The sequence below is a fragment of the Ursus arctos genome, unplaced genomic scaffold, assembly GCF_023065955.2.
Source record: "Ursus arctos isolate Adak ecotype North America unplaced genomic scaffold, UrsArc2.0 scaffold_5, whole genome shotgun sequence".
Lineage (NCBI taxonomy): Eukaryota > Metazoa > Chordata > Mammalia > Carnivora > Ursidae > Ursus > Ursus arctos.
This window is the reverse complement of record NW_026623067.1, coordinates 55,033,441-55,055,153: the sequence shown is the minus strand read 5'-3', so window position 1 is coordinate 55,055,153 and position 21,713 is coordinate 55,033,441. Positions and strand designations below refer to the sequence as shown.

The 21,713-nt window shown below is 40.4% G+C and overlaps 1 long non-coding RNA gene across 1 annotated transcript in view; it reads right to left on the bottom strand.

The window, feature by feature from the left end:
* Positions 1–420: 420 nt before the first annotated feature.
* Positions 421–21,713, bottom strand: part of LOC123001043 (uncharacterized) — a 186,614-nt gene continuing 165,321 nt past the window's right edge. The window contains exon 3 of the long non-coding RNA XR_007190520.2: positions 421–3,949. This is a non-coding gene — a long non-coding RNA (uncharacterized LOC123001043). The remainder of the gene's footprint in view (positions 3,950–21,713) is intronic.

Below are 21,713 nucleotides of genomic sequence, written 5' to 3'. Positions count from 1 at the left end.
CTTTTTCAACAAGTTAGATTCTTATGAAAATTAACTTTTTTTTTCTTGGCACTTACCACTGGCTAACCTCATATTATGTAGTCATCTGATTACATAAAGGGTCTTCTACCCTCCACAGGCGAATCTCCTGTATTAGAATGCCTCATGACTACAGAAAATGTGTTTTTTGGTTTACTGCTATAAATATATTCCCAGAATCTGGCACATAATATATGTTTAATAATTACTCATTAAATGAATTGAGGTCTGAAAAACAGTGCTCTCTTGAGACGTTGCCAAACACTGAAGACTTGTGCATTTCTTTTAAGAAAATTTCCTTCTGATCTGTTGTGACAACATACTTGTGAGTATGGTTGAACACAAGGCGATGGATGGAAAGAAATACTGTTGTCAGCCACTACACTGCCCCAGGACTTATTATTTTTTTTTAAAGATTTTATTTATTCGTTTGAGAGAGAGAGAGAGAGAGAGACAGCCAGCGAGAGAGGGAACACAAGCAGGGGAAGTGGGAGAGGAAGAAGCAGGCTCCCAGCGGAGGAGCCTGATGCGGGGCTCGATCCCAGAATGCTGGGATCAGGCCCTGAGCCGAAGGCAGCTGCTTAACGACTGAGCCACCCAGGCGCCCCTGCCCCAGGACTTATGACATGGGTTCAAGCCAAAGCAATGTGAAAACGCAATTTTAAACTAGATCACTGGCACCATGAGCCTGTATTTTCAAAAATAGGAGTCAAAAATATTTTCAAAAATATCATTTCTATTAAAATTTGACTTCCATGCTAAACTAACTGAAAAGGTAGTTTAGAGTAGAATAATGTGCTGTTAGAATCTGACTGTAAATCCACCTCTGGATAAAGAAAGCTGTTGCCCACACATCGTCGTATCATGACGGTAGAACACAGACATGCTGTAAATACATTCTATTTGCTGGTTTTCCAGGCTGGGCAAAGCTCAACTGTTGACATAACCATTGTATACTTTATTAAAGTCTCAAATGAAAACTATATTCTTGAGCTTATAAGATCCCAACGAAGGAAAATACAAGAGATAGCTCATCTACAGACCACGCAGAAATCTGAGAGTGGGCTGCCAAGCTCAAAGTAGAACAAGATTCAGCCAAGTTCAGCTGTCATCAAGTTAAATATGTGTTCCTTCCACTTGAGAATGGCTTACTTCCGTCACTTAAAGGAAGAGCTGACTCTTCCACTGCAGACATGCACCAGCCTCCGAAAAAAGCTATAAAGTGCCCACAAGGTATTTACTAGCCTACAAAATATTAACCAACCTTAAGATCTTTCCAGCATGCCTCACGATGAGGCTAAATGGATGAAATTGTGTAGCTATAACCAAACTCCATCTCCAAGCTTACCTGTAAATAGTAAATCTCAAGCAAAGTGGTCAGAAAAAAATACTGGAGAAGAGAGGAAAAATGAACTCATGCTGCTTTGACGGGAAATGTCTAAATGCAGAATAAAGAGAAAAGAGAGGCACCAGGAAAGAATATATAATTATCACTACGCTATTTCAACCATCCTGATAATAGTGTTTATGACATATCAACTCTATGGTTTGTCTATCAGAGTATTTTTCGGATAGAGATCATATAGTCAGGCCACCATGTATTTAGGGAACGATACTAGTTAGATGAGACCATGCATGCCATCAAATGTAACACTTCTCTCAATTATGTGTGTGGCAGGGAAAGACATTTATAACTAGAAACCAGGACTGAGCTGGGGTCTTGAAGTCCAGTGAAAATTCTCTTAAACATCGACAGGAATGAAGCCAAGGCCACTTGAGCACAAACTCCTTGTAACAAAAAGAAAGATGGCACCTGTCATGTGATAACAGGCCAGAATCTGGGAAGCGAGGAGCCTTGAAAAGGTGTGTAAGCATCTTGTATCAATACTGCCTAGTAGAAAAATTATCTCTCATAGCTCCATAACACAGGCCTTGTTGGGTCAACAGTTTCTCACATCTTTGACTTTTTCCCTATTATTTTATTACAGAAAGAAAAGAGAAGGAAGAAGTGAAGGAACGTTTATTGTTTGCTATGTTTCCAGAATGTCACGTAGGCACTCATAAAGGTCCCAAATTCTTCTGATTTGGGGGCTTCCCTTGAATGCTCAACAAATGTGATGTGGGTCTCCATCCCACACAATCTCATCTTTGTGAGTTTCTCCTCTCTTGATAAGTCTGACACCTGCCAAAAAATGCACCCACAGTCCTCTACTCTGACCTTATCATCACTTACTGCACTTCAACCCTGGGCATTTCTCACCACTCCTCTTGCCTTCTACCAACCCCTTGCTATCTTCTCTCCATCCTGAGGCACCCAGAGTGAGCAACGGCCTTTCTCTTTTTCCCAGAAAGCACAAATACCACCTAGGTTTAATGTATGATAAAAGTTTACAAATGGCTTGAGAATAATATAAGGAAATTACAATGCCAAGATGGAACATTCAGACCACACACCCCATGTTTCCACTTCTGGCAACGAACTAAACTTCATCACAGGAACCAGCTACTGGTTGTTCCCTTGTGAGGCCCCAGTCTGCGACCCTACTACTTATTGATTTGCTCCTTATCTGTCTTCCCCTATTAGAATGTGGGTTCCACAAGGGCATGCTTTGTGTGTGTGTGTGTGTGTGTGTCACTGTTTATCTAAATCAGTGTCTGACGCAGAATAGGCACCCAGTGTATATTTGCCAAGAGAATAAATCTTATTTATCCCTCAGTATAAATCTACAAGATGGGTATTATTAATTTCCTTTTCCAGAAGAGGAAAAAGAGGCTAAAAGAATGTCAGTGGCTTTTTCAGGGTCCCACAGGTAGGAAGTTCTAGAACAGTTTTGTTTTGTTTCGTTTTGTTTTTTGAGAGAGAGTGTGTGTGTGTGAGCACACACCTATGAGCTAGGGCAGGGAGGGACAAAGAGAGAAGGAGAGAGAGAGAATCTTAAGCAGGCTCCATGCTCAGGGGGGAGCTTGATGTGGGGCTCAACCTCATGACCCTGACACCATGACCTGAGCTGAAATCAAAGTTGGACACTTAACCGACTGAACCACCTAGCTGACCCAGTTATAGAACACTTTTGATGAGTCTCACAGACAATATTATTTCTGCTACATATACTTATTTTCTTACTGTTCCCCAAAAGTGTTTGGCAACCCTAGCATTATCTCAATTTTGTTAAGGGTTTTAAATGAGCGTAACCACACTTTTAAAGAGAACCACCTCTTAGGACAATAATATAATGTGCTGGTGAGAGAGCCCCAAGGGAAAGGAGTGATCTGAAGAGAATGGAGTCAGGACCACATAATGCAAGGGTATGGTCCTTCCTGGAATTCATCCTTACTAGGTTCAATCCTCACCTTTGCTAAAAACAAAATAAAACCCAAACCCTAGTGCCTGGTAAACTTTTCATGGTTTTTCAGCATGGATTTGTTCCAGACTTGAGAGTTCTTTGTTCTCTCTCCTTGGTCCAAAGCCTAGTCTTGAAGAGCTTGTTGCATTTCGTTGCACAGCAAACTTGGGTCACTGACAGTGAAACAAATCTACAAATTTGAAACCCTGGGGCAGACTGTGCTAAGCCTGGATACTCACAGGCCACCATGAGTTAAAAAAGAGCAGAATAAAGAGTAAAAAAAGAAAAGAAAGCCTTAGAGAAAGATGACTGCAGTCCCCAAATCATTTTGCTTTGCTGCCTAGCATGGTGTCTAACTCATAGTAGGTATGTAATTAGTATCTGATGGTTGACTGGTTGGGCGAATTCCCCTCGTACTGCCCAGTCTCCTCGCTTTTGAATCTGCACCTACCCCATGTTACTTTGTTCCTGAGGATCTCCAGGAGCTTCTGAAGGACTGCGGAGCTGGTAGCTTCATGATGGCACATCTAATGATGTCAAATCTCTTGACTTCATACGTCTAGGTTCAGGGAAGATGTAGAAAAGAGCTAAAATAGAAGAGGACAAAAAGAGGACAGGCTGCATGACTAAAGTTCCACAGTATGCTTGTTTATACCACCTTTCTTTTATGAGGAAACATTTCATTCACCTGCCCTAGACAAGTGGTCTGGGTAGCAGGGGCCATCTTGTTAGATACCTCCATCTTCCTGGTGCTTTATATTGGTTGGGAGTTGTACTGAGTAGGACAATCACACACTTTTTTTTAATAGAAAATATGTAGGGAAGATTCTACTCCTCTCTGATTGTGAAGTCATTAGGGACTAGGAGTGAACACAGAGCAGGCAATGGCTGGATTCCTGCCACCTGGAGAAAACAGTTAAGTGCATGCTGCTGGCATTATTCATAAGAGCCAAAAAGTGGAAACAACCCAAATGTCTGTCAACTGATGAATGGATAAATAAAGTGTGGTGTCTCCATAAATGGAATATTGTTCAGCCAGAGAGAGAAATGACGTTCTGATATAGGCTTCAATAAGGATGACCCTTGACAACATCCTAAGTGAAAGAAGTCAGTTACAAAGGACCACATACTGTATGAATCCATTCACATGAAATATCCAAAAAAGACACATCTATTGAGACCAAAGGTAGATTTGTAGTTTTTTAGTGCTGGGGGGTGATGGGGAGGTTGGGAGGAGGGTGATGGCTAAGAGGTACAAGGTCTCTTTTTGAGATGATAAACATATTCCAAAATGTATTATGCAGATGGATACACATAACTCTGTGAACACACTAGGAATCATTGAATCATACACTCTCAATGGCTCACTTTCATGCCGTGTGCCTGATATCCCAATACAGCAGTTAGGAGAGAGGGCAGCTGAGGGAGCACCAGAGAGAGGGTAACAAAAACAGAAGCAGAGACCGGAGATGCACACGGAGTTTCCAGATGGTGTTTGAGTCCCTGCTTCTAGACTTCTGTTCTGCGTATTCCATCCTTGCTCTTTCCAAAGTTTGGATGGATATGCCAATAAAATCCCAAAGCTTTCCTCTCCTTCTTTCCTTTCCTTTTTTCTTGCTTAAGCTAATTCAGGTTGGCTGTCTGTCACTTGCCATACAGCCCTCCTGTTAAAAGGGAATTCTACTTGGAGAGAGGTGGGTATATGCCACCCCATCAGAAGACTGAGATCTTCATGTCGCGTACAATATGTCCATGGGTCCTTATATACGATGGATGTTCAATGAACATTTATTAAACTGAAAGAAATGTTTCCAACTTAAATGATGGAGCTTTTCCACGGGGACTTGAGTCCAAAGATCCTGTCCTTTTAGCTCAAGTTGGTTTGTTTCAGTGGCATTCTGTCAAATTATTCCAAAACCCTATCGGGGAGATTTTTTCTGACATTCATAATTCCCCTGAGAAAAAATTTAAACTTTCACCTGCTCCCTTAAATTTAACTGAGCTGTACTGAAGGACTTGTAGGCCTATTTTTGGGTGTTCTCACACTAAGTGGTGGGCAGAGTTTGGAAAATTAAAGAAATTTTCAAACCCAAGCAAATGAAATAATTGCAGGTTCTAGTCGGCAGTAGCATGCCCAGAGGCGGACAGCTGTGGCCCCACTGGCCCAACACAGGTCAGGCTTCTGCATGCAAATGCGCACACACACACCCTCACCGCCATGTCTCTCTGCAGACGGAGAGTTTGTGTTGCCAGATATTCCTTTACTGTTTCTGGCTTATCAGGAAAGTAAAAAAAAAAAAAAAAAAATGCTAATGCATTTTCTATCATACTTACTGAAACATGTGAAAAATACATTTGCATGATGCAGCACAGTGGTTACGTTTTAACTCTTTGTAGAAGAATATTCGTTTATACCAGTGGTTTTCACACTTGCACCTGCATCATAATCACCGGGGGGGGCTTGCGAAAACACAGGTTTATGGACCCTATTCCCAGAGCTTCTGATTCAGTACCTCTAGGGCAGGCCTGAAAATGTGCATTTCTGACACGGCTCCACAATCCAGGGGGTGCTGATGCTGCTGGGCTGGGGACCCCACTTGGACAGCCACTGAGTATATGATTGGGTGCTTCATTTTTAAAACTGATATTTAACTTTAGGGCTTATATGTCTTATGGGTTAGAACTGTAACCCATAACACTTCTAGTTCTTGAAGCCCCAGTTTTAAACTAAATGGTCATTACTTTAGTTTTTGAATGTTCCATTACAAATATGAGTTTTTGTCCAATTGTATGGTTGCCCTTTCCACATGGGCTCATTCCCAACATCATCATAATTCTTCTGGGACAGTTGAAAATGTAAATTCCCAACTAAACAGGGTCTGGCAGAGAAGAGGAGGAGGTGGGTGGAGAGGCTGTTCTAAACTATCAACTGCACAGCTATCTAAAAATAAGCCTGCTAAGTCAAGAAGACTGGCTTAGAGATGAAAACAGGATGATTAAGAACATTTTGCAGAATTGCATCTGAGGTATAGAAGTCTTCATGTGACATTTCCTTTTTTTCCTCCACTGGGAGAAGAGAAATGTGCTGAAATGCCTAAATACCAAACTTTGTGTGACTTCAAATAAAATTATGAGAAAGGGCAAGTCAGCACAAGGGACACAAGGAATTTCAGTGAGATCAGCTTCAGAATGCTTTTGCTTAGCTTACTAAACCCTTCGTAAAGCAATATTCTGTGCACGAGTAGTACGTAGGGACACATATCAACATTCTTCTTTTAAGATTTATTTATTTGACAGAGAGAGAGCATGATCTGGGGGAGGGGCAGAGGGCGATGTAGAGAGAATCTCAAGCAGACTCCCTGCTGAGCATGGAGCCAAACCCAGGGCCCCATCCCAGGACCCAGAGATCATGACCTGAGTCAAAATCAAGAGTTGGATGCTTAACTGACTGAGCCATGCATATATCTGTGTCTTTTATTAGACCTGGCTTTTCCAGAAATTTTTAATGTAATATGTACAGAGAACTTCACACATAAGTGTACAGCTTGAATTTTCAGAAATGGAACACACTTATGTAATCGGTACCCTGATAAAGGAATAAGTCTTATTGTTTCTTCAGAGTCCACACCATGTTATCTCAAGTTACCTCTCCTGTCTAGTGAAAACACAATCTAGTTTTCTGAGAGTATATAGATTTTGCCTTTTCCCCTATTTTACATAAGAGGAATCACACAGTATATATTCTTCTATGTCTAGCTTCTTTCATGTGTCTGAGAAAAAACAAGCCCTAACACAATCTTTTTATTTTTTTATTATTTTTAAAGATTTTATTTATTTATTTTAGAGAGAGAGAGCATGAGCAGGGAGGGAGAAGCAGAGGGAGAGGAACAAGCAGACTCTGTGCTGAGCATGAGGGGCTCAATCTCACAAACCTGAGATCACACCTGAGCTGAAATCAAGAGTTGGGTGCTTAACTGACTGAGCCCTCCAGCTGCCCCTCAATCCCTCACACATTCTTTAAAATTTAATTTTGATTGAAAAAGTAATACATGTGGTAAAACCAAAAACCAAAAATCAAATAAATAGGTATTTGTGTAGTTTAGTGGTAGATAATTCATTCTCATTGGTGTACAGTGTATCCCATTGTGTGGCTAGAACATATTTATCCACTCTATTATTAATGAGTGTTTGGGTAATTTCCAGTTTGGGACTATAATGAAGAGAACTGCTGTGGACATTTTACTATATGTCTACTGACTATGTATTAAGTTCGCTTGTTTGTTTGTTTATTTGTTTTCAAAGATTTTATTTATTCATTTGAGAGAGAGACCGAACAAGAGAGAGAGCACAAGCTGGGGGGAGGGACAAGCAAACTCCCCGCTGAGCAGGGAGCCCCATGCGGGGCTCTCACCCAGGACCCCGGGATCGTGACCTGAGCCAAAGGCAAATGCTTAAGTGACTGAGCCACCCAGGTGTCCCCATATGTATTAAGTCTTATTGGGCTTGGGGAACAGAATGTTAGGTAACAGATTATGCATATATTCAGCTTTAGTAGGTACTAGGCAATCTTAATATTGTTTCTAAAGTGGTTCTCCCTGTTTATATTTTAACCAGGAATATATGAAAGTTATAGTTTCTCCACATCCTCAGAAATCCTCAAAAAATTCCCATCTTACTTACGTTTCACCTACTCTGTGGTTGTATAGTATTAGCTCATTGTGATTTAAACCTACATTCCATAATAACTAATGAAAATGAGTACCTTTTCATTTGTTTTTTGACTATTTAGACATTTCTTATGAAGTGTCTGCTCAATTTTTTTGCTCATTTATTAATAGGAATCCTTTGTATATGCAACATATGACCCATTTGTCAGACATGTGTACTATGACTATCTTCTATTATGTGAGTTTCTTTTCCATTCTCTTTCTGGTGTCTTTTGATTATTGTTTTTAAATTTTATTATTATCCCGCTTTAGAAAGTTTTGTTAACTGCAAGGTCACAAAGATGTTTTCCTCTATTTTCCTCCAAAAAGTTTATTATTGTAAAACTTTCATGTTAAAATCTGCAATCTATCTGGAACTGATTTTTGTCTATGGCATGATATAAGGGTCAAAGTTCATTTTTTTCTTTTTTCTTTTTTTTATTATACTATGTTAAACACCATACAGTACATCCCTGGTTTTTGATGTAAAGTTCGATGATTCATTAGTTGCGTATAACACCCAGTGCACCATGCAACACGTGCCCTCCTTACTACCCATCACCAGCCTGTCCCATTCCCCCACCCCCCTCCCCTCTGAATGGATATCCAGACCACTTGTTAAACAAATTCATCTCTTCTTATCAGTGTCTCTTACAGACCTTCTTTTGAATATTCTTTCAAATATTTATTCAAGGTAATTCTTGGACTCTTTCTTCCTCTGTATCTTCACAAGCACAATTCCTCACTATGGCCCCTTTGCCACAAATAACCTAACTGGCATCTCTGTTCCCATAACCTGGCTACTCTATTCTCCTCTCAATTTCTAGATCGATGATCTTAAATAATATTTGCATCACATTCAATTAATCAAGAGGCATATTAATTTTTTGTTGCTGCTCTAACAAATTGCCCCAACCTTAGTGGCTTAAACAACAGAAATCTCTTCTCCCACAGCTGAGGCCAGAGATCTGCACTCAGTCTCAATGGGCAGAATCAAGGTGTCATGGGGCCATGCTCTCTCTGGAGGCTTTAAGGGAGAATCAGTGCCTTGCTTCTTCTAGCTTTGGGTGGCTGCCAACATTTCTTGGCTTGTGGCTGCATCAATGCAATCAGTCTTCAAGTTCTTTAAATCTCTCAGATATTAGTACCTGATTTTTTTGGGGGGGGTGGGGAGCTATTTTTCAGCCTACCACAAGGGGTTTTGATCAAGCTCTAGTATGTTTGAAAATTGTAACTTAATTTTGTTATTGAAAAAATAGCACATGCAGTAAAAATAAATAACTAAATCAATAAATCTAAAAAGTCACACAATGCCAAGGGATATAAAGGAAAAAGTGATTCTTTCACCCAACCCCAGCCTCATTCCAGTCCCTTTTCTCAGAGGCAATAGCTATCCTTAGTTTCATGCATACGTTTCTAGAAGTGTTCTGTGCATATGCAAGCATGTATACATGTACGTATATATGCATTCAACAAGTTTTCAGTTTATGGACATTTAATTTGCTTGCAGTCTTTTGTTATTAGAGACAATGCAATGGATGTCTTTGTATGTATAGTCTTAAGCACTTTACCTTTATAGGATGAATTCCTGGAGGTGGAATTACTGGCTCATAGAGTATATGTCCTAGTCTGTTTGGCCTGGTAACAACAGAAATGTATTTCTCACAGTTCTGGAGGCTGGACGTCTGAGGTGAGGATACTAGCACGATCTGATTCTGGTAAGGGGCCTCTTCCAGCTTGTAGACTGCTGACTTCTTACTGTATCCTCACATGGTGGAGAGCACAGAAGACTTGGGGAGCTGCTTGAAATGCAGGCTCCTGGCTTCACCACACCTAAGCCTTGTTCTGAGTCTGGGGCAGGGGCTCAGAAACTGACATTCTGTTTTGAACCAGGTAGTTTGAGGACCATGGTTTTAAAAATAGCGGTCCACAATTTACAGGTAAATTGTTTTGGAAGCAATTGACACTTGAACTGGGATTTAATGGTAAAGTAATCTTTAAATGAAAGAGAGAAGAGAGAGAGAGAGAAAGAAAGAAAAGGGTACAGGGCCTTTATGGTGTGAGAAAAAGCATGTAAGTAGGAATAGAGATGCCATTTTGGGGGCAAAAAGAGTATTTGGTTTGACTGGTGTACAGGGTGGTAGTGAGAAGAGAGATTAGAGAGGCAGGTCAGGGCTGGATCAGGCAAGACAAGAGCTGACCGCCCCCAGTCAGGGCCCCTGGCATATGAACTTCTCTGTACGGATCACAGTGAGCGTGGCGTATTATTACTTCAAATGTGAATTCTGACACACTGCAACTCCAGCACGTACACGTGGTCACATCTGTTTGCTCAGGAAAGCCCTGTGTCCCTATCAGTACCAGTCATGTGGCCGGACTTTAGAACTTCTGTACCAGATCTGAGTTGGTTCAGACTTCCTTCAGATCACCACATGGCTACAACTTCATCATCAGGCCAAGGCAAGAAACAACATGGGCTCCATTTTGCTGACTGCTCCTTCTACCACCTCCAGAGGCTGTTCCTGTCCACTTCGTTTCTCCTACATCCAGACTCCCAGGCTGCTCACCAGTCAGATTTTCTGTCGTTCTCATGTGGAGTCTGGTCAGAGCAGACTGAGGCCCAGAAGGCACTCAGCTTAAATTCCAGGCTAAGGAGTGGTAGCTGGAAAGGGGTTATTTATATATTCCTCAGCTTGGAATAGTAAAACATTTTAAAAGGTATGGTGTTTAATCATGTCTGAGCCTGAGGAATGTGAAGCCCCTGAGAGGAATTCTGCTTTATGAGAATAAAAACAAGAAATTGGTAGCTTCTCCCATCAAGCTTTGCAAAGTGTTCTTCTTGAATCTCTTGACCTCTCTGTCACACTTTATTTTCCTACTGTCTAGTTTGTGTTCTGAAATATTGTGCTTAGACTAATATCCATTTCACCAAGATTTTGAGTACTCAACCTTGAATCCTTTTATCATTTCATGCAGTTCTGCCCTGCATGTATACTATGCAGAGAGAATAAATGCACATTTACTCCTCAGAATGAATTACTCAATAGTATTTATGTATCAGCTAATTATCATTTTCAAACACTTAGGATTTCCTTTTCATTCTCTATGGTCAGTCTTCTGAGAGGAAGGTGGCTTTTTTGAGTCTCAGATTAAAGGGATAAAATCCACTAACAAAAGGTGCTGAAAAGTAAGATGGGTGAATTCTTTTTACAGGAGACCATGCTTATCATTTTGTCACATTCTTAGCTTCTCTTACCCAGTGTCTGAGAATTTGACTTGCAACTGATCCTCTCAAATTGCAGGGCAATATATAGCAATGATGTCATCTGAAGATCTTTCTAATAGAGAGCTACTATTTATAAACAAAGACAATCCCTACCTTAAAAAATAGTATTATTTAGCATGTAAACTTTTGGAATCAAATTTCAAGGCATTATAGGTCCAGGTACCATGTCAAACAGGTTTAACCTTAGACATGCAGGAATGCACAATCACTCTGAAAGGTTATACTCTAAATGACAGCCTCTCCACTTGAGCTGTGTCTGACACCAGAGTCAATGTAAGAAAAGATTAAGATCATTGTCATGGTCATAAATTACACTGTGTCTCATTCCTCCCCCCAATACAGCAAAGCATCTAATTCCTTGTAAATGAAACACTGCCTCCATAGAAAATAAGGGAAAGAGTTATTGTCAATTATTCAGTTAATTTCCTTCCTTCTAATTTTTATTTTTGGACTGGTTGAAAACATTACTGAGTCCTCCACTCATTTCTTCATATTTTTATGGCATATCATATTCAACCTTATTTTCGGTTACAAAATTCTCAGCCTAACTTCCATTGTGAGAAAAGAGAGACATGATATGGAGAAATCATAAAAGAAGAATGCTATTCAAGGCCCAGGAATAATTCTTTTGCTATATTCAGCATTAACACTTTAGTATAATATAGTTGCCATGGTAACATGAAACACAAAAAAATAAATGAAGTGTTGGACAACTTAGCCTATAAAACTATGTCAGAGAAATTTTAAAAATGGTAAAAAACTGAAAGTTTTCCACTAAGATCACAAACAAAACAAGGATGTCCACTTTCACCACTTTTATTCAACGTAGTACTGGAAGTCCTAGCCATAGCAATCAGACAAGAAAAAGAAATAAAAGGCATCCAAATTGTTAAGGAAGAAGTAAAACTTTGTAGATGACATGGCACTATATGTAGAAAACCCTAAAGACTCCACCAAAAAACTACTAGAAGTGATAAATTAATTCAGTAAAGTTGCAGAATACAAAATCATTACACAGAAATCTGTTGCATTTCTATACACAAATAATGAAATAGCAGAAAGAGCAATTTAAAAAAAATCCCATTTACAATTGGACCAAAAAATAATAAACTTAACAGTAGCAATATATATATATATATATATATATATATGTGTGTGTGTGTGTGTGTGTGTGTGTGTGTATATGTGTGTGTATATATATATATTAAATAGATAATTGTGGAGTATTAGAAAGAAAGAGCTGAAGGGTATTTAGAGATTTTTTTCTAGTTCAACCACTAATTCCTACTACCATCCTTTTACACATAAGGAAACAGAGATACAGAAAGCTTAAATTCATCATGTCTACATAACTAAGTAGTGGTCGAGCTGGGACCAGAGCCCAGGTCTTCTGACGTCCAACCTAATTCAGTTCCACTAAGGTAATAGGGGTGATTTGATGGCAGAGGTCTCTGGATGAATTTATCCATGTGATTATTCCTATTCCCTCAACTACTGCCTTACGCTTCTTCAGAGTAGGAAATTCAACTTTCCCTTCTATGTCATCCTCCACTCTGTGAAGTGAATGACATGAATTCCTGTTGAATGTATGATGTGTGGATCATTCTCAGTGATTGTAGAAGACGAAGAGAGCAAGATTTTGTTTAGCATCAAGGAATCCTTGCCTTAGAAAGGCTATTTAATGTGGTTGTAGAGTCTCTAGACTCAGGAGTATTGAAAAGAAAATAAAAACTCATCTCTTCTAGGTTAGTTGGACATTCATTTCCTGAAGCTAAATGTTAAGATATGACTTCTTAAACTTCTCTCTAGATCCCAAATATTGCTGGAGGATTCCAGTCCTACTTCTGGTCCATTCTTCATCTCTCTCTAAACCAAACCAAAGCTCTTAAACAGATTCCTTAGGTTCTATTATAGACTGAATTCATATGTTGAAGCCCTAACCTCTAGTGTAACTCTGTTCTGAAAAAGCCTTTAAGGGGGTAATTAAGGTTGAATGAGGTCATGAGGGGGTATGATACGATTGATATCCTTATAAGCAGAGAAAGAGATACTAGAGAGCTCTGTCTGTGCATGAAGAGAGAAAGGAACAAGTCAGGGGATGCGGTAAGAAGGCAGCAGTCTACAAATCAGGAAGAAAAGTCTTACCAGAAACCTACCCTGATAGCACTTCGATCTTGGACATACAGCCTAGAGAACTGCAAGAAAATAAATTTGTGTTGTTTAAACAACCCAGTCTGTGGTATTTTGTTAGCATGCCAAGCAAACTGATACAGATTTCAGTGCAGTGAAGTAGGGTGCTGCTGTAACAAGTACGTAAAAATGTGGACATGACTTTGAAACTGGGTAATGACAGAGGCTGGAAGAGCTTTGAAGAGCATGCTAGAGAAAGCCTAGATGGCCCTGAAGGACGGTTGATAGAAATAACGGATGTTAAAGCCGATTCTGGTGAAGGCTCAGAAAGAAAAGAGGAGAGCCAGAAAGAAAGCTTCCACTGTCTCAGAGAATACATATATCATCATGAACAGAACAGCGGGTAGAAATATGCACATTAAAGGTGATTCTGGTGAGATCTCAGTGGAAATGAAGAATTTGCTATTGGTCTCTGGAGGAAAGGTGATTTTTGTTATAATGTGGCTAAGAGCTTGGCTGATGTGTGTTCTCATGTTCTGTGGGAGGTAGAGCTGGTGAGTGATGGAATTAGATATTTAGCTAAGGGGACTTCTAAGCAAACATTTGAAAGTATAGCCTGGTCTCTACTGCTTATGGTAAAATCAGAAAGGAGAAAGATAAATTGAAGAAACTCAGGCCACAATGCCACCAGAACTTGAAAATTTGGACAATTCTCAGCCTATCCATATTACCAAAAAAAAAAAAGAAAGAAAAAAGAGAGAGAGAGAGAGAGAAAGCACATTCTGGAGAGAACACTGAAGGTGTGGCTGGAAATCATCTTCCCGTAAAGAGATTGCCCATGATTTTAATCAGCCACCTCAGCAGAAGCCAGGAACAGAGATGGGGTAAGAGGCACTGCCAGTCTGAATAAAAGGAGATGGAGACTGGATGAAACAAAGGAAAGTTTCCAGACTTCTGGGATTCTATAGGACAGCACAGTAGAGTGATCCAGCTGCAAACCAGCTGTATCCTTCAAGAAAAGAAAAGAATGACACCAATGGTGTCAATGGCAGAGCTGCCATTCTTACTACAGGGCTGGAGAGTACAGGTGGCTGTGGGGGGCAAGGCTGTCCCCTCCCTGGTTTCAGAGGGTGGGGCCACCTTCTCTCTGTGGCCAAGGCTACCAGGGCTGCAACGTAGGGCACTGCAAAGATGACAGTGGAGGGGGTGTCATCCAGGGCTGTGGAATTGACGCTCTGTCCCCCCGCCCCACCCCCACGGCCACCACCATGGGCTCAGAAGGCACAGCACTGAACCAAAGAGGATTATTCCGGAGCCTTAAATCCTAATGGAATTTGCCTTGCTAAGTTTTGGATTTGCTTGCAACCTGTCACCCCTTTCTTCTTCAGATTTCTTCCTTTTGGAATGAGAGTATCTATTTTATGCCCATCCACTATATTTTGAAAGCACAAATTGGTTTGATTTCACAGGGTCACAGCTGGAGAGGATTTCATGGGGTTACTCCTATCTGAGTTAGATGACATGTAGTGAGAATGGACTTGGAAATGAAGCTGGAGTGGGTTAAGTCTTTTGGGGCTGTTGGATGAATGATGGGGTGAATGCATTCCACATGTGAGAAGGACATGAATTTGCAGGGGGGGTTGCTAGACAGATTATGCTATGGGCTGATTGTGCTCCTCCCCAGTTTTACTGTATTTGGAGATAGGGCCTATAAGGAGGTTTAAAGGTGAAGTAAGGTTGCAAGGAGAGCCTTAATCTGAGAGGACTGTTACCCTTTCAAGAAGAGGAAGAGATACTAGAGAGCTCTCTTTGCACACACACACACAGAGCAAAGGCCGCATGAGGACATAGTGGGAAGGTGGCCATCTGCTAGTCAGTGAGAGAAGACTCAGCAGAAACCGACCCTGACTGCACTATGGGAGTGAACTCCCAGCCTCCAGAGCTGTGAGAAAATAGGTTTCTGTTACTGAAGCTACCCAGCCTGTGGTATTTTGTTATGACAGACCTAATACAGATCCAACTAATACAGATCCATTCTGACTCTGGCCTCCTCCCCTTGTTCATGGCTATCTTCTGTTCTAGAGATTGATGACTCTTCTGTCTTTCCAAACCATATTTTATATGTTCCTTTCGGGCGGGGGTCAAATTCTGCATAAGTTAATTTCCAAACATCAGTGACTGAATACATTTTTCCCCTTGTGACTTATTCTTTAACATCATATATTGTGAGTGTTGTATACCTTAAAATTTTTTTAAACTGATACACAGTAAAACTGACTTTGTGCATCAAATTGGAAAAATAAATGGTTCCAAATATACAGAGAGAGACTGGTGCAATAAACAGACAAGAACTCAAGAGTTCTCACCAACCACAACTTTGGATATTTATATGCGTTTTTATAAGTTCACAATTTCCATTGTGTTTAATATACAAGACACATAAAACAAAAATAATTTAGACAAAATAGATGGAATTCTGGAGTTAATCACTGAAAAGTTTAAATTAAATTAAACGTCATTATTGTGAAGTCCAAAGAAAATTTAATAATAGCTAATAATGTTTTAAGCCAGAGGGACTGATCAGAGCTGCTTTTAAAAATGAAGAGATGTGGGGGCACCTGGGTGGCTGAGTCGTTTAAGCATCTGCCTTCAGCTCAGGTCCCGATCCCAGGACCCTGGGATGGGAGCCCAGTAGCAGGCTCCCTGCTCAGTGGGGAGTCTGCTTCTCCCTCTGCCTCTGCTGCTCCCCCTGCTTGTGTACGTGTGCTCTCTCTCTCAAATAAATAAATAAAATCTTAAAAAATAAAACGAAGAGATGTGAATTATTATAATTGGAATTTAGACATATATATTAATATAGGAGCAAAGACCTCAACGACAGTTTGTTGTCAGAGGTAGGAAACGAATGATTCAGCTTTCACAGTTTTACAGTTTCGTTCGTATTTAGTCTGTGAGGGCTGCCATAACAAAGTGCCACAGAAGGGCTGGCTTCAACGGCAGAAAATTATCTTTCCACAGCTCTCAAGGCTAGAAGTCTGAGATCAAATGTCCGCAAGTTTGTTCTCTTTCGGAGGTCTCTCTGCTTGGTTTGTAGTTGTCTGTCTTCTCCCTGTGTCTTCACACAGTCTTCCCCTGGCTTATGTCTGTGTCCTAATCTCCTCTCACAAGAACATCAGCCATACTGGATCGGGGCCCACCTGTATGACCTCGTCTTACCTTAAATACCTTTAAAGGTCCTATTTCCAAATAGTCACATGCTTAGGTACTGGGGTTTGGGCTTCAACATATTTATTTGGGGAGCGGGCATAATTTAGGCCATAACAGTATGCGCTTTTTTATCAGTTTATCCAACCATCAAAACCACGTCAGAAGGGAGTTGGGTCTTCCATACTCCCAACCCGTAGAAGTGGGTTTCAAACCAGATCTGGTAACTACAAATTCTGTCTTTTTCATAACACTCCTAAACTTTAATTTATGTTAATACATAATAAAATATGACATATATAGTAATATAAAAAATTAATTGGTTAAAGATGTCCTGATTTTCTAGAATATTCAAGAGTAAACTGCAGTTCAGCCCAATGATCACATATTCCAAAGGAATTTTGTTGTAATTTTGGGGAACCTGGGTACATGCATTTGGTTTTCTATTTTGTATCTGTAGAGAGGGAATATGATACTTGAGAACCCATGCTCTCTCAACTAAGGTCACTATGGTCTCATTACTGCCTAAAAGGGTAAAGCAACTAAATTTCTAATTTGCTCTCAAGGAGATCCTTCAGCACAGGGGAAAAGAGAATCAAAGCTTTTCTCTCTGGATCAGCTCTCAGATGGAGTCAGTAAGGTATTTTAGTAAACTGTCATAGTACAACTTCTAAAGGACAGTGTGGTACAGTGGAGAATTGTGCACACACATATGTCATATATATGTATACGTGTATATGTATATATATACAGTACATATGTAGTACACACAAACATATACATGCAACTCTATGTACATGCATACATAAACATATAATATACAAAAACATACACCTTCTCAGCATTACAAAAATTTCCTACTTTCTAACAACTATATGAAAAAATATTTTTGCAACACTCCTAACCTGGAGGTGGAGTCATTCATTACAAGTTGTGGGAAATTAAAGATGATTCTCCAATAAATTGAAAATTGCACAGAAACTCTCTCTGCACTCAGGATTTGTAAGACACTCAGGATTTATAAGACATTTGCTACCTTGTGCAGAAAACAATAGGTTGGACAATGGCCATTTTCCACTATCTTTGCCGATGCAGGTCAACAGAGAAAGCCAAGTATGGAATAACCTGAGCAAACATTTAGGGTAAGACTAAGTCCAGTATAATGTGGATACTGGGTGCAAAGGAGGTATGACCATAAAGTTACTTTCTAAACAAGTGTTTCCATCCTCATCATACCCTCTCTCAAAGGTCACACAACATAATGTGGCCAGCAATAACACACTGTATCACTTGGCTCTTGGTCCTGGCTCATATTTCCTTCCTGTGACATACAACCAGTCTACAGGAAATTACATATGGAAGAGTTAGCAGAAAACCTGAGGTCTATGTTTTCTAGTCCTTCATTTTTATACGATTATACATCCCTAGAATGCATATATTTCTGACTAAAGACAGATAAAAGAGACATACCACTGTGTCATCTTGATCAGGGATGTGTTGGATTGAAGGGCTGTCTTTTGACTTTCCCTCTCTCCCAGAACAGACTACAGAACACCGACTCAATGCGCAGTGTGCTTTATCAAGAGTGGGTGGGATCTCCATTAGAATGACCCGATTCTATACAGCTGTGTGTTTATTGATCTGGGTGCATTATCACAGTTGGGCATTCATTAGCGTAACTGGGTACAGAAACACTTTCATGGAAAACAGAAGTGAAAAGACACATGTGTGCTTTCTTCATAGAGCAGAAATCAGATTTATCAGATTATTATTAGCAGATTAGCTAAAAGTTATACGCTAATATTTCTTCCCAAAAGCTCCTTTTGAAATGCCTCACTGCCCTTATCTGTCCATCAGTATCTGCCATAATGGACATCAGAAGAGTTAGAGCTAATATACTGGGCCATACAACTAACTCAATTAATGGACTAGAACTCACTGAAAAAAATTCAAAATTAAGCAGATGATCATTTCTCAGTGGGAGTAGGGTGTCTGTATGAAAAACAATGGAAAACAAAGCACAAGTAACCTTTCTAAAATGGGTCTGACGATGCAGGTGAAGTTAATGGCATACGGGACCCGACTTTTTCTCTGATGAAACTCATGCATCCCCATCATAGAGACAGAAGGAATGAGCCAAGAGTAGTAATAACTATTCAGTTCACTAATTTTAACTTCAGTTATTAGGCGCTGTGCCATTACTGAAGAGGGTTATTTTCCTTGGCCAAATTAAAATCAACTTTCTGCCATTAGCCGAATGTTACCCACTACCCACCAGCAGACACCTGTGGCTAATCAGAATGAAGGTCCCATTTTGATGACTAGAATCAGAAGCTTTGTATAGGAGGCAAAATCACATCCTAGAATCTGCTTATAAGTGAAAATATTAAGAATCTGTTGAAGTGCTGGTCCCCTTTCTCACAAACACACTACACACACTTCGACATCAGGGGATTCATGGATTCCCAGAAGTGATTTCATGGGCCTTCACAGACTAGGTTAATGACCCTGATGTCAAATGTATCCTTGAGTCTACTTCGTCCTCTCCATCCCTTCCCAGCTGCCCCTGCTCTTCTGCCCCCAGGAAGGCCTGGCCTTTCACCCCACCCCCCCACCCCCCGGGCTAAGGGAGGTAGCAAACACGCCACCCTCGCCTGTTGTTCCTCTGCTCCCACCCCTCCCAGGGGCTTCCTCTACTCCCAGCATAAAGCCCAGATGCCCCCACTGTCTGGGCTTTATCTCTACTTCTCCATCCTCACCTTTCATCATATCCTGAGTGATACCTAATGCCCCAGAAGTTCCAGACTTTTTGCAATTTCCTGCATGGATTTTTTTGAGTCCGTGCCTTTATTTTCCCCAGTCATGTCAGCCTGAAGCCCACACGCCCTCTTAGTCCCATTCCCCTTACGCACTGAATTTCCTTTGTACCTTAACTACTCAACTCAGTTGCTTTTTTGGCCAGCAACCTGTCATCTTCTCTCCCGTACCCAGCTTGTTTAGTTGCTCTGGTCTGTCTATAACGTCCTCATACTCTCACCACAGTGCATTCTCATAACCCACCCCGGTTTCTGCCGTTTACACTAGACTGTCAGCTTCTGGAAGGTAGGGGCTGTCTCTTATTCTTTCTTGAATCTCCATGTCTTAATAATGAGCTTAGAGACAGTATGTATTCAAGAAGCATTTGATTTTCAAATGAATAAAAAAAATGAATAAAGAACAGATGCTTAATAAAAAATCACTGATTTTTAAAATTCTTTGTACTGCCTTTTGTGGCATAAATAGTAATCCTTATGAATTCTTATGTATCTTCAGGACTTAGGAGGGAACACATACAGAAATGTGAACTAAGTGAGGTGAATTATGTGTAAGAACTTAGTAGAGAGCTTGACAATATGCTCGATGTTGATTTTTTCCTTTTATATTAGATTATAATGTTAAATATACGTTAATTTAAATGTACTATACAAATTCATTTTATATAAATATATATTATAAAATATAATGTATTACAATTTATAAATTGGAATGTAAATTTATTTTTCTTAAATCCCATCTTAAAGTAGAGTCGAAAATTGAGGGAAAATGTTTTCTGGAAGTTATTTAATCAGATGTTTATTGGACATCACATCTACCATTGTGCTAAGGGCTGGAGGTATTTTGAGGGGCAGGATGTGGTGGCTCCCTGCCTTCAGGGAGCTTACAGTTAAGTAGATTTCAGAAGAACCAAGGCCTCCATCCAAGCTCACTCATGAACCCAGGAGCTTCCCTGTAAGATTCTATATATTTCTAGATCCAAGTGAATTGTTACTTCATTCTTATTTTTATTTAATCTGGAAGGAAGTCATTACTTCTATTAAATGGTGGATGCCAGGGACAGATACATTCTGTAATTTTAGATCTTATTAAGAATGATTCCTGGGGCGCCTGGGTGGCTCAGTCACTTCAGTGTCCAACTCTTGATTTTTGCTCAGGTCATGATTTCAGGGTCGTGAGACTGAGCCCGTGTCTCCCTCCCCACTTAGTGGAGAGTCTGCTACGGAATCTCTGTCTCCCTCTCCCTTGTACCCCCCTCTCCACTCATGCATGCTGTCTCTCTCTCTCAAACAAACAACAAAAAAAGGATCTTCCTAAGGCACATTCCACACACCATTCAGAGGCAGATTATTCAACCCCAGCCTGACCTGAGACTTCATGCTTCTTTGGCACACTCAAGAGAAAGAGAAAGAGAAAGGTGAAGTTCCTCTGACTTCTTGGACCCAGTCCCTCGATGTTTGCATGGGGAGCTGGCTGCACTACTGGAGTCACTCGGGGATCGGAATCCAGAACTGTGAACTGCAAGGAGGATGTGGACACTGGGAACTTGACCGTGAATTCCAGCTAGCCCTCCTCAGATAAGCAGGCCTCAACTATCCCAGGAGATTGTCTTCAGGGCTTTACTCACTTAGAGCTGTTAGGATATTAGAGAAATTCTCTATGGACACAAAATAGACATTGGGAGCAAATTTTGCCCTTTGCGTTCTGCCTTCCTCCCTTGCAGGCCCTGGGGACTGGCTTTTAGTGCACTGAGCTTTTACTCAAACGCTTTTTAGTGCCTTGGGAAACTATGTCCCACATGAAGTTAAATATGTATCTTTTTAATGTCAACATCATACATATGTGTGAATTTAATGATACAACAGTAAGAAAATAAGACATTGCAGAGATCTGGTTCCAGTAGTTCAGTTTTGTCCCCATCTCCTTATCCTCACCCACAGGGGACATCTGGCAATGTGTGGAGGCATTTTGGTTGTCACAACTGGGACAGGGGTGCTTCTGGCATCTAATAGATAGAGACCAGGATGCTGTGATAATACTTAGGAAAAATGCCCTCAACAAAGAATTATCTATATGTCAATATGAAACATCAATACTGTGGAAGTTGAGAAACTCTGGGTAGGCCTTAAATAGTAAAATAAGGAATGATGAGACCTCCACTCTAGTTATCTTGTTATCTGTACCCATTTTCACTATGCTCCCCAAAATGCA